This window comes from Rhinopithecus roxellana, chromosome 18 (genome assembly GCF_007565055.1).
Source record: "Rhinopithecus roxellana isolate Shanxi Qingling chromosome 18, ASM756505v1, whole genome shotgun sequence".
NCBI classification, from domain to species: domain Eukaryota; kingdom Metazoa; phylum Chordata; class Mammalia; order Primates; family Cercopithecidae; genus Rhinopithecus; species Rhinopithecus roxellana.
The window spans coordinates 76,535,130-76,547,144 of record NC_044566.1 but is presented as its reverse complement, the minus strand read 5'-3'; the positions used below and the strand labels follow the sequence as shown (position 1 = coordinate 76,547,144).

The window sequence follows — 12,015 nt, the reverse complement described above, 5'->3', positions numbered from 1 at the left end:
CTCAAAATAAAGGGATGGAGGAAGATCTACCAAACAAATGGAAAACAAAAAAAAGCAGGGGTTGCAATCCTAGTCTCTGATAAAACAGACTTTAAACCATCAAAGATCAAAAGAGACAAAGAAGGCCATTACATAATGGTAAAGGGATCAATTCATCAGGAAGAGCTAACTATCCTAAATATATATGCACCCAATACAGGAGCACCCAGATTCATAAAGCAAGTCCTTAGAGACTTACAAAGAGACTTAGATTCCCATACAATAATAATGGGAGACTTTAACACCCCACTGTCAACATTAGACAGATCAACGAGACAGAAAGTTAACAAGGATATCCAGGAATTGAACTGAACTCTGCACCAAGTGGAGCTAATAGACATCTACAGAACTCTCCACCCCAAATCAACAGAATATACATTCTTCTCAGCACCACATAGCACTTATTCCAAAATTGACCACATAGTTGGAAGTAAAGCACTCCTTAGCAAATATAAAAGAATAGAAATTATAACAAACTGTCTCTCAGACCACAGTGCAATTACACTAGAACTCAGGACTAAGGAACTCAATCAAAACCACTCAACTACATGGAAACTGAACAACCTGCTCCTGAACGACTACTGGGTACATAAGGAAATGAAGGCAGAAATAAAGATGTTCTTTGAAACCAATGAGAACAAAGATACAACATACCAGAATCTCTGGGACACATTTAAAGCAGTGTGTAGAGGGAAATTTATAGCAGCAAATGCCCACAAGAGAAAGCAGGAAAGATCTAAAATTGACACCCTAACATCACAATTGAAAGAACTAGGGAAGCAAGAGCAAACACATTCAAAAGCTAGCAGAAGGCAAGAAATAACTAAGATCAGAGCAGAACTGAAGGAGATACAGACACAAAAACCCTCCAAAAAATCAATGAATTCAGGAGCTGGGTTTTTGAAAAGATCAACAAAATTGGTAGACTGCTAGCAAGACTAATAAAGAAGAAAAGAGAGAAGAATCAAATAGATGCAATAAAAAATGATAAAGGGGATGTCACCACCAACCCCACAGAAATACAAACTACCATCAGAGAATACTATAAACACCTCTACACAAATAAACTGGAAAACCTAGAAGAAATGGATAATTTCCTGGACACTTAACACTCTCCCAAGACTAAACCAGGAAAAGTTGAATCCCTGAATAGACCAATAGCAGGCTCTGAAATTGAGGCAATAATTAATAGCCTACCAACCATAAAAAGTCCAGGACCAGATGGATTCATAGCCGAATTCTACCAGAGGTACAAGGAGGAGTTGGTACCATTCCTTCTGAAACTATTCCAATCAATAGAAAAAGAGGGAATCCTCCCTAACTCATTTTACGAGGCCAGCATCATCCTGATACCAAAGCCTGACAGAGATACAACAAAAAAAGAGAATTTTAGACCAATATCCCTGATGAACATCGATGCAAAAATCCTCAATAAAATACTGGCAAACTGAATCCAGCAGCACATCAAGAAGCTTATCCACCATGATCAAGTGGGCTTCATCCCTGGGATGCAAGGCTGGTTCAACATTCGCAAATCAATAAACGTAATCCAGCATATAAACAGAACCAAAAACAAAAACCACATGATTATCTCAATAGATGCAAAAAAGGCCTTCAACAAAATTCAACAGCCCTTCATGCTAAAAACTCTCAATAAATTTGGTATTGATGGAATGTATCTCGAAATAATAAGAGCTATTTATGACAACCTCACAGCCAATATCATACTGAATGGGCAAAAACTGGAAAAATTCCCTTTGAAAACTGGCACAAGACAGGGATGCCCTCTCTCACCACTCCTATTCAACATAGTGTTGGAAGTTCTGGCTACGGCAATCAGGCAAGAGAAAGAAATAAATGGTATTCAGTTAGGAAAAGAAGTCAAATTGTCCCTGTTTGCAGATGACATGATTGTATATTTAGAAAATCCCATCGTCTAAGAAATTCTAAGGAATAGAAGAAATTCTAAGAAATAAAAGTGAACGCTCTACCAGCGGGATTTGATGGCGTGATGTCTCACAGAAAGTTCTCCGCTCCCAGACATGGGTCCCTCAGCTTCCTGCCCCGGAAGCACAGCAGCAGGCATCGCGGGAAGGTTAAGAGCTTCCCTAAGGATGATCCGTCTAATCCGGTCCACCTCACAGCCTTCCTGGGATACAAGGCTGGAATGACCCACATCGTGCGGGAAGTCGACAGGCCAGGATCTAAGGTGAACAAGAAGGAGGTGGTGGAGGTTGTAACCATTGTGGAGACGCCACCCATGGTGGTTGTGGGCATTGTGGGCTACGTGGAAACCCCTCGAGGCCTCCGGACCTTCAAGACTGTCTTTGCTGAGCACATCAGTGATGAATGCAAGAGGCGTTTCTATAAGAACTGGCATAAATCTAAGAAGAAGGCCTTTACCAAGTACTGCAAGAAATGGCAGGATGAGGATGGCAAGAAGCAGCTGGAGAAGGACTTCAGCAGCATGAAGAAGTACTGCCAAGTCATCCATGTCATTGCCCACACCCAGATGCGCCTGCTTCCTCTGCACCAGAAGAAGGCCCACCTGATGGAGATCCAGGTGAATGGAGGCACCGTGGCCGAGAAACTGGACTGGGCCCGTGAGAGGTTCGAGCAGCAGGTACCTGTGAACCAAGTGTTTGGGCAGGATGAGATGATCGACGTCATCGGGGTGACCAAGGGCAAAGGCTACAAAGGGGTCACCAGTCGTTGGCACACCAAGAAGCTGCCCCACAAGACCCACCGAGGCCTGTGCAAGGTGGCCTGCATTGGGGCATGGCATCCTGCTCGTGTGGCCTTCTCTGTGGCACGTGCTGGGCAGAAAGGCTACCATCACCGCACTGAGATCAATAAGAAGATCTGTAAGATTGGCCAGGGCTACCTTATCAAGGACGGCAAGCTGATCAAGAACAATGCCTCCACTGACTATGACCCGTCTGACAAGAGCATCAACCTTCTGGGTGGCTTTGTCCACTATGGTGAAGTGATCAATGACTTTGTCATGCTGAAAGGCTGTGTGGTGGGAACCAAGAAGCGGGTGCTCACCCTCCGCAAGTCCTTGCTGGTGCAGACGAAGCGGCGGGCTCTAGAGAAGATTGACCTTAAGTTCATTGACACCACCTCCAAGTTTGGCCATGGCCGCTTCCAGACCATGGAAGAGAAGAAAGCATTCATGGGACCACTCAAGAAAGACCGAATTGCAAAGGAAGAAGGAGCTTAATGCCAGGAGCAGATTTTGCAGCTGGTAGGGTCTCAATAAAAGTTATTTTCCACTGAGAAAAAAAAAAAAAAGAAAAGAAATAAAAGTGAACTACTTCAGGCCAGCTATTGAAGCAGGCGTCATGAAACTGGTCATACAAGCTACTTCAGATCCCCTCTCTGAAGAGAAAGGAGGAGAGAAAAGAAGAAAGCAGAAACAAAAGCTCCTGTTCAACATCTCAGAAGCCCACACCAAGTGACACTACTGGCCCAGGCTACCTTCTTTTCTTTTCCCCCTGTCCTTTTGTTTGGCTGCTGTAATTTTTAAGTATTTGAGTTTGAACAAATTAGCTCTGAAGGGAAGGGAGTTTCCACAGTGTGAAGGAGAAACAAGAAAATGTTAAATCCAGTGTGTTTTCCGGCTTCCCATCTTTACACCAAAATAAAGTACTGACACTCACGAAAAGTAATCATAATAAGCAAACTAGGAATCTCTGGAGCCCAAACAAAATGAGAAATCAAAAATAAAGATGCACTTTAAATAGTCCTAAACATCTCATTCCAAAACTATTTGAAAATTAGATTTCAGAAGCAAAGTTCCTTTGAAGTAAAGAAATACGATTTCATTGTCAAATGGGAGAATGTAATTCCCTTGTCAAAAATCCCTTTATTTTCACCAAGTGCCAGGGATTCAGAGAAGAAAAGGGGGAAAGCTTCCCCTTGGCCTCTGCATATGATGGATGGCATAAAGGGCTATGTCCAAGGATTATTGGCAAAATCTCAGATGCCTTTAAAAACAAAAAAACAGAAAACATTCATCCTAAGGTTAGAGTCCCTATTTGGAAGATTTCCAGAAAACTGCATATCCAGAAAACATTCACATTATGAACAGCCTCAGTTTTTTTCAAGCCCTATGAGGGAGGCAGCCCTGCCATCTAATTTGCTCCTAAGTGCCCAGTCATCATAGCAGCAGAAACAGAGAGGCTGTGAGGCCACAGCCTCAGATAACGGCTGGACCCTGTTCTGGTGAATAACCCCAAGCCCAGCTGTCTTTCAGGTACTCAGAGACTCTCATGAAAGTACAAAATGCAAGAATCCTACTGTTCATTTATCACTGTCCATTAGATTCAAACATGGTTGACCGGGAAGTGGAGGAAGAGAAAGAATAAAAGAGAGAGAAGTCGAAGCTGATGTTTCTCATCATAGATGAGAGCTCTGGGCTCTGGACAGAATCCTGAGAGCTCAGCTGCTCACTTCCTCTGGCCACACACAAGACCATATTTAAATCATTTTAAATTGATGAGGAGATTTTTTTAAGACCTCTAGAGGAGATAACATTCCCTCGGTAAATTAGTCCCTGATTCAACAACCCTCAAGAAAATAGACCTTAATTCTACGTGATTTATATGCCTGCCATTGCGGTTTCCAGTCCCTCTGTGCTTTCAACACACAGTCACTAAGTTCCTACTAAGTACAAGGCTCATCTTACGGGGACTCAAAGAAAAAAGAGACAGGCTGCAGGCTCCAGATGATTATGGTTTAGTAGGGAACATTAACCCCGTGTACAAACAAGCACACTCTACGGTAGGAACTGCTAATCGGAATAAGATCATGGGCTTGGGCAGTTCACGGGAGGAACCCTTTGTCCTCAGGGAGGCTGGAGAACAGCTGGCCTCCATCCCTTTGTTTGTCCTGGGTAATCTCTCTCTTCCTCACATTTTATTTGCTCTTTTCGTGGTTTCTTAAGGTTGTCAACATTTTGAGACATATGGAAGACACCGTGTGAGATGGGAACACATCCTTTCTGATAGCAGAATGTTCACAACCTCAGTGACTAAATGTCGCATTCACTGGGGATAAGTGTGGCTACTGAACACTGGCCAGCTGCCCCACCTGTTCCAGAACTTTCCTTTCTCACTCTTGCCAAATGTGTGTCCCATCTGCTATGTTAAAACTGAGATCAAAGATCAAAACAAGTATTAAACAGTGTATTTGGGGGCTCACTGCCTGAAAGTTAAATAACATCTCTCCTCTCCTTCTATCTTCTGTCATTCCATGACCTCATGGGACTGCAACAGAAAGGTCATTGGTCACACAGGACACCAGAGTTCTTACACTATTTGGTGTGCTTGACTTGCCTCCCTAGTCAGTGGGTAGTTGTTTATCGTTTTCTGTCTTCCTTGCTGCTAAACTATGTGGCCCTTAGTAAAAACCTGTTTTGTCAGAAGAAATCAGAAATATGACTGAAAAATTAAGGGACTTATCCAAGTTCACACAACTTATGATGGAGTGGGAATTTGACCTCAGCTTTTCCGCTTCTTGGCTTCCTTCCACTGTGTGATGTTTCCTGTGTGCTCATCGGCTCTCCCCAACTATCTTGTGAGCTTCTAACTATTCTGACATACATTGCTGGAGACGAGTCTTCACATTATTTTATTTACCCTACCATGTCTTTTGCAGAAAACAAAATCAGATATGAGAAGTGTTGGGGAGAAAAGCATAGAAAGGTAAATACAAGTGCCAGCTCAAGATACAAACCTAAAACTACCAAGTTTCCTAAACACGTGAATGTCACTTCCTATTTCTCCTATAATAATCCAAGGGAAAACTAGAGTTGTGCTCTTTTACCAACAAACAGCACAGGTGATGGTGAATGTCAGCACACCAGCCACCTAGTGGAGGAGAAGCCTACTGGGTCTGCCTTCCACCCAGACCCGGACCAAGACCCTCTTGATCAGATGAGGCCTCCAGGCAAGGACGGACCACAGAGGTCAATAGAACACTTTCAAGACCTGTTCAAGCTTCAGACCCAGTGTCAACATTCATGAAGAGTAAGGAGGACCTGTCATCAGCCATAGTTTCTGAATCGAAGGCAGGATTGGCCAACAGTAGAGGAAACTGGCTGCCCTGGCATGCATTTGGTGCCCAAGGCACACATAAAATTGAGGAGGTTTTTGTTTGTTGGTTTTGGGGTATTTTTGGTTCTGTTTTGTTTTGTTTTTGATGGGGTCTCACTCTGTCACCCAGGCTGGAATGCAGTGGCACTATCTCGGCTCACTGCAAGCTCCGGTTCCCTGCAAGCTCCGCCTCCCGGGTTCACGCCATTATCCTGCCTCAACCTCCTGAGTAACTGGGACTACAGGCACCTGCCACCATGCCCAGCTAATTTTTTTGTATTTTTCGTAGAGACAGGGTTTCACCATGTTAGCCAGGATGGTCTCGATCTCCTGGCCTCATGATCCACCCGCCTTGGCCTTCCAAAGTGCTGGGATTACAGGCTTGAGCCACGAGACCTGGCCCTTGTTTTGCTTCTTAAATACAAAAATTCAAGAAAATAAAACAATACCCCCAGAAATAAAAGTAATGACCAATGGAGATGGTAAACAATTGTTGACAATGAATGTATGAAACTTGATACACTTGTTTGAAAAGATGAGATGGCTTCTTGAAAGTGAAAGTTTATTATGGCCAGGTACGGTGGCTCACACCTGTAATCCCAGCATTTTGGGAGGCTGAGGTGGGCGGATCACCTGAGGTTGAGAGTTGGAGACCAGGCTGGCCAACATGGTGAAACTCCCTCTCTAAAAATACAGAAATTAGCCGGGCGTGGTGGCACATGCCTGTAATCCCAGCTACTCGGGAGGCTGATGCACGAGAATTGCTTGAACCCAGGCGGGGGAGGTTACAGTGAGTCAAGAACGCGCCACTGAACTCCAGCCTGGGCAACAGAGAGACTGTTTCAATTAAAAACAAAAAAGAAGAAGAAAAGAAAAAATGAAAGTGTGTTATGTAAAATAATACTAATCTGGAACTAAAATTTCAAATTGTTTCAACAATATCTGGAAATTGATGATGTGTGTTAAATTTCTCATTTAGCTCAGGGAAAATTCATACTTTTTCATTCTTAATGTTGACTAAAAGCTAGGTTTACATATATATTTTAAGTTGACTCTAACTGTAAAAGATAGAAATGGAATGTATAACTTCAGATCACCAAAGAGGAAAAAAGGAACAAAGTCTGATGCAACCATGTGGCAAAACTTTTTGAAATAATACATGACAAATAATTTTTGTAAAAGCTGATCTGATATTTTGACTTTCATTTATATTCTTTTGTATTAATTTGACAACATATATAGCTTTCATCATTTTTGTGGGATTTTTTATGTAAGATCATACATAATATTAAAATATTTTCAAATGAAATGAGATAAGGCATTTAAAATAGTAAGACTATCAAAAGGTTTCTTCAAAGAGAGTATAGCTTCCTTGTGTTTAAATTCATGTAATTTGGAAGGAGAGATGAGAGTTGAGTTGACACAGAGGATTGACAACAGATGCTAGAGTTCTTCAAAGGAGGAAAAGATGTCTTGGTTGGGAATATACCTACATGAAACACTGGGTGTAAACTGAGGTCTTAAAATTATGCCTTGATGGAAGGCAGGACTTACCTAGAGAACTAAATTCTCAGCGTAAGAAATAACAAGATTTGGCCAGGTGCAGTAGCTCACACCTGTAATCCCAGCACTTTGGGAAGCTGAGGCAGGTGGATCATTTGAGGTCAGGAGTTGGAGACCAGCCTGGCCAACTTGGTGAAACTCTGTCTCTACTTAAAAATTAGCTGGGCATTCTGGCACGCGCGTGTAATCCTAGCTACTCAGGAGGTTGCATGAGAATCGCTTGAACCCAGAAGGCGGAGGTTGCAGTGGGCCAAGATCGCACCACTGCACTCCACCCTGAGTGACAGAGCGAGACCCCCTTGAAGGGAAGGGAAGGGATTGGGACCAGAGAGAAAATGGCAGAAAAAGGGGTGGGGATTGAGGAATGGAGAATAAAAGAGTATACAAACCAGACAGCTTGCTGAAAAAAGTAGGCAGTGAGAAAGAAGCTCTTAAGGACCAAAAATTTGTGAGAGCTACAATTTCTTCTTCTTCTTCTTCCTCTCCTTCTTCTTCTTCTTCTTTTCTTCTTCTTCTTCTTCCTCTTCCTCTTCCTCTTCTTCTTCTTTTTCTTCTTCTTCCTCCTCCTCCTCGTCTTCCTCCTCCTCCTCTTCTTTTTTTTGAGATGGAGTCTCACTCTGCCACTCAGACTGGAGTTCAGTGGCACTATCTCGGCTCACTGCAAGCTCCGCCTCCTGGGTTCAAGTGATTCTCACGCCTCAGCCTCCCGAGTAGTTGAGACTACAGGCGCCCCCCACCATGTTACTACCAGGCTACTTTTTGTATTTTTAGTAGAGGTGGGGTTTCTCCACATTGACCAGGCTGGTCTCAAACTCCCGACCTCAGGTGATCTGCCTACCTCGGCCTCCCAAGGTGCTGGGACTACAGGTGTGAGCCACTGCACCTGGCCCAGCCATTATTTACTTTATTTTAATGATGCTATAATTTAAACTTCTTTTAGTTAAACAATTCCATTGCCGCAAAACTTCAGTGAATGTCTGCTATACACACAGCCTGCGAATGTGGCAGGAAGGACCTGGACGATGTTCTGTGCGGGGTGCACAGCGCATAAAAGGAACAGCACACAGATGTGAGTAAACCATGAACTGCACTAATCCACAGAAGCAGGACCCCAGGGCCAAAAGGAGCCAGGAGAAATGGAGGTGCCCTGTTCTCTCAATGACTTGAGACATTCAGAAAGACTGAGTCTCTCACTGCACATGGGACAAGGTATTTGAGCCAAATCTCAAAGGACCAGTTGGCCCTGAGTGACATTTTGGATACAGAATGTATATTCTCTCATCAAGACAACCGGAGGTCACACTTGGAAATCCAAAACTTGAACTTCAGAGGTATTCTATAACAATAGCAAAATTGTTGTTACCAAATAAAATATAATGACTCAAAACACATAGTAAATGAAAAAAGAAATTAAAAAGTGTATATGAGTTTATATAACAAAATACATTCATAAAGAATAGTAAAGAATTATATATTTCTAAATAACTATAAAGTACCAAGTCCTCAACTCAGAAAAGCAAAAGGATATTAATGCTAAAAGGTTCAAGTTATGCTCAGGAATAAAAAGTCTTTCTAATTAAGAAATAAAATATCTCCTTTTCGAAATGGGCCCAAAACCAGCACTGTAAATCTGAAATACAGATGAGAACAACTTAAACATTAGAAGAAAAGAAAAGAAAATCATGTACAGGTTATACTTGACAAAATAGTGGCTCATTTTAAATTTCCTGGTAAATGAATGAGTCAAAAGAATAGAAATTTCTGGTTAATGAGAGATCAAAGCTGAATGTGATCCAACCAGCAAAAGAAGAAAAGAAAACATTGAGAAAGATCATGAATAATAGATTCTGAAATCAGAACAGGTCTTTTAGAAAGCCTTGAGCCACGATGTGATAAGGAGAAAACAGAAAAGGAAGAAGGAAGAGGGAATAATCCAGGGAATCCTTCCTGATGACTCAGGTAATGATCTGTAACCATCACAAGACTCCAAATCCTCATGAGCAGCAGGCTCTCTGGAATGGCTGAAGGGAGAAGATTTTCCCACGTCCACAAACCAAAAACTCCGGAGAATCTCCTTTTCCGTGGATGTGACAAATCCTTGATCATAGGCTCCACATGATGCCTGTATAACTCCATCTAACCTGTGGGCCCCAGGAGGCTGGAGAGGAAAGCCATTCCTTTCTTGAGTGGCAAACTATCACCTTCAGAGTGTGGTCATCCATGTTCTCCCTTGCTTCCAACACCACTGACTGACTGTTTTATATGTGTCGAGTTTGTCTGTTGAGGAAATGTGTTCAAGTCCGTGATTTTTCTATACCACTGCATCAAATTCAGTATGAAACGTACCATGCATAGTCAACAAATACTAAGAGACAGCTTCTTAAATGTTTGGAATATTTTTCCTAATTATTTCCTCCTACTTGGGATCAGAAAACTAAACTAAGTCATGTATTTTCTCTTGGTCATGTTTAGGGATGTCCACTCATCCCTCCACCTTTCTGGGCTTTGAGTCCTCACCTATATAATAAGGAAACTTGACTAGGGACCTCTAGTTATCCTCCAGTTCCAGCCTTCTGGGACTGCCTCAGCCTAAGCTTGCGATGGCATCTTTCCCAAGACATGTTCCTCTGACTCCCTCTTTCCATTCAGAAGCAAGAGAGGGGTGGGAGAGAGGCCTGGGTAGCTAAGACAGCAGAGAATTTGTACCTTGGAGAATCAGGAGTCAACAGAGTTCTGATCTTGGCCTCCCCTCCTTCTTTCTTTCCTCCTGCTTTGCTCACCTCTCTGATTTGGCATTTACACATTTGATCCTCTCTGGGTCCAGTTCCTTTTTATTTTTTGGTTCGTAGCTCCAATAGAGCCCTGCAATAAACCAAGGAAAGGCTTATTGAAAGAGAAACAGATTCCCTTAGCTGTACCCATGAGGGATGGCTACATTTGGGGCATTCCAACCCAACTAAATGACCCACTTGGAAAAGAAACACTTCCACACTTGACCCAGACACCCTCCCAAAATGTCTTTTCTTTTTTTTTTAGATGAACTTTTGCTCTTGTTGCCCAGACTGGAGCACAATGGCACGATCTCAGCTCACTGCAACCTCCGCCTCCCAGGTTCAAACTAGTCTCCTGCCTCAGCCTCCCAAGTATCTGGGATTACAGTCGTGTGCCACCATGGCTGGCTAATTTTGTAGTTTTAGTAGAGATGGGGTTTCACCATGTTAGTCAGGTTGGTCTTGAACTCCTGATCTCAGGTGATCTACCTGCCTCGCCCTCCCAAAGTGCTGAGATGACAGGTGTTGAGCCACCGTGCCCAGTCCCAAAATGTCTTAAAGAGACAGTTCTGCCAGCTCACTATTTACTGGTCAGTGTCCATGTGCATTTCCAACGGTCTGTCATTAAAGACACTGGATCAAAAATCCCTGTCCCCTACCACTGCCAGCTCAAGCCAGCCTACAATTACAATTTCCAGTAGCTGGCTGTGACTAAACTTCTGGTTAGAAGAAAGGCGAGATGTCACTTAAATGCAATTCTTGTGTTATCTGTGGAATCCGGTTTTTCACGCATACTCCTATCTTCCATCATCAAAGCATCCCTGAAAGGCCCATTTGGTTCTTTATCAAGACCAACACTAAGATTTACCTAGAAAATTTTCAAATTAGCTTTGAGACTCACACAATCAGAAGACCTGAGGCTTGAAAATGACAGGACTGTAGGTGATACTAGAAGTGAGACAGGTTTCAAGCCATTCAGGTCAATATCGTACAATACTGTGGTGGTGACACCCTATTTAGTCGCAGTGAAGCCATTCCAAGAGGCCATTAATTGATCCCAATGGACACCTAATAGCCTCTTAAAACAGAAGACTGTACTTAAGTGGAGATAGGAACATGCTAATTACATAACTCTTTTCTTCAAGGTAGTCTTTGGATTTGGCCTCTAATTCTGATTCTTTCCCTGCCATCTCCACTAGAAAGTTGTAAGAAGTGAATCTCCATTCCACATTATAAAGTGATTTTAGGTTGATACACGGGGACATTTTATCATTTATTTCAGGCATTGACATACATTTGCTTTGTGAAGATGTAACAAAATGATTTCTAAAGACAAGAATGTCAGCACAATAGATAGGTTTGTTTCTAGGATATATCAGATGCTCTCTAAATGTGATCATTTCCTTTCAAAGTGAAGCGCAATAATTGCCTCTAAGGAATGATAAAGCCAAATATCATTTTTTCTTATGTGAGTCTGCTGCAATACCGCCCAGTCTAGTAACACTTGATCTCCAACGGGAGAGAATCTTAAGGTTTGCTGTGAC

General features: G+C 42.6%; 1 pseudogene across 1 annotated transcript; it reads left to right on the top strand.

Annotated features, from left to right (window-relative positions):
- The first annotated feature begins 2,031 nt into the window (after window positions 1–2,031).
- On the top strand, window positions 2,032–3,338 carry LOC104673566 (annotated as a pseudogene). Its single transcript, XR_749528.2, has one exon. The product of XR_749528.2 is annotated as a 60S ribosomal protein L3 pseudogene (transcript).
- Window positions 3,339–12,015: the final 8,677 nt, after the last annotated feature.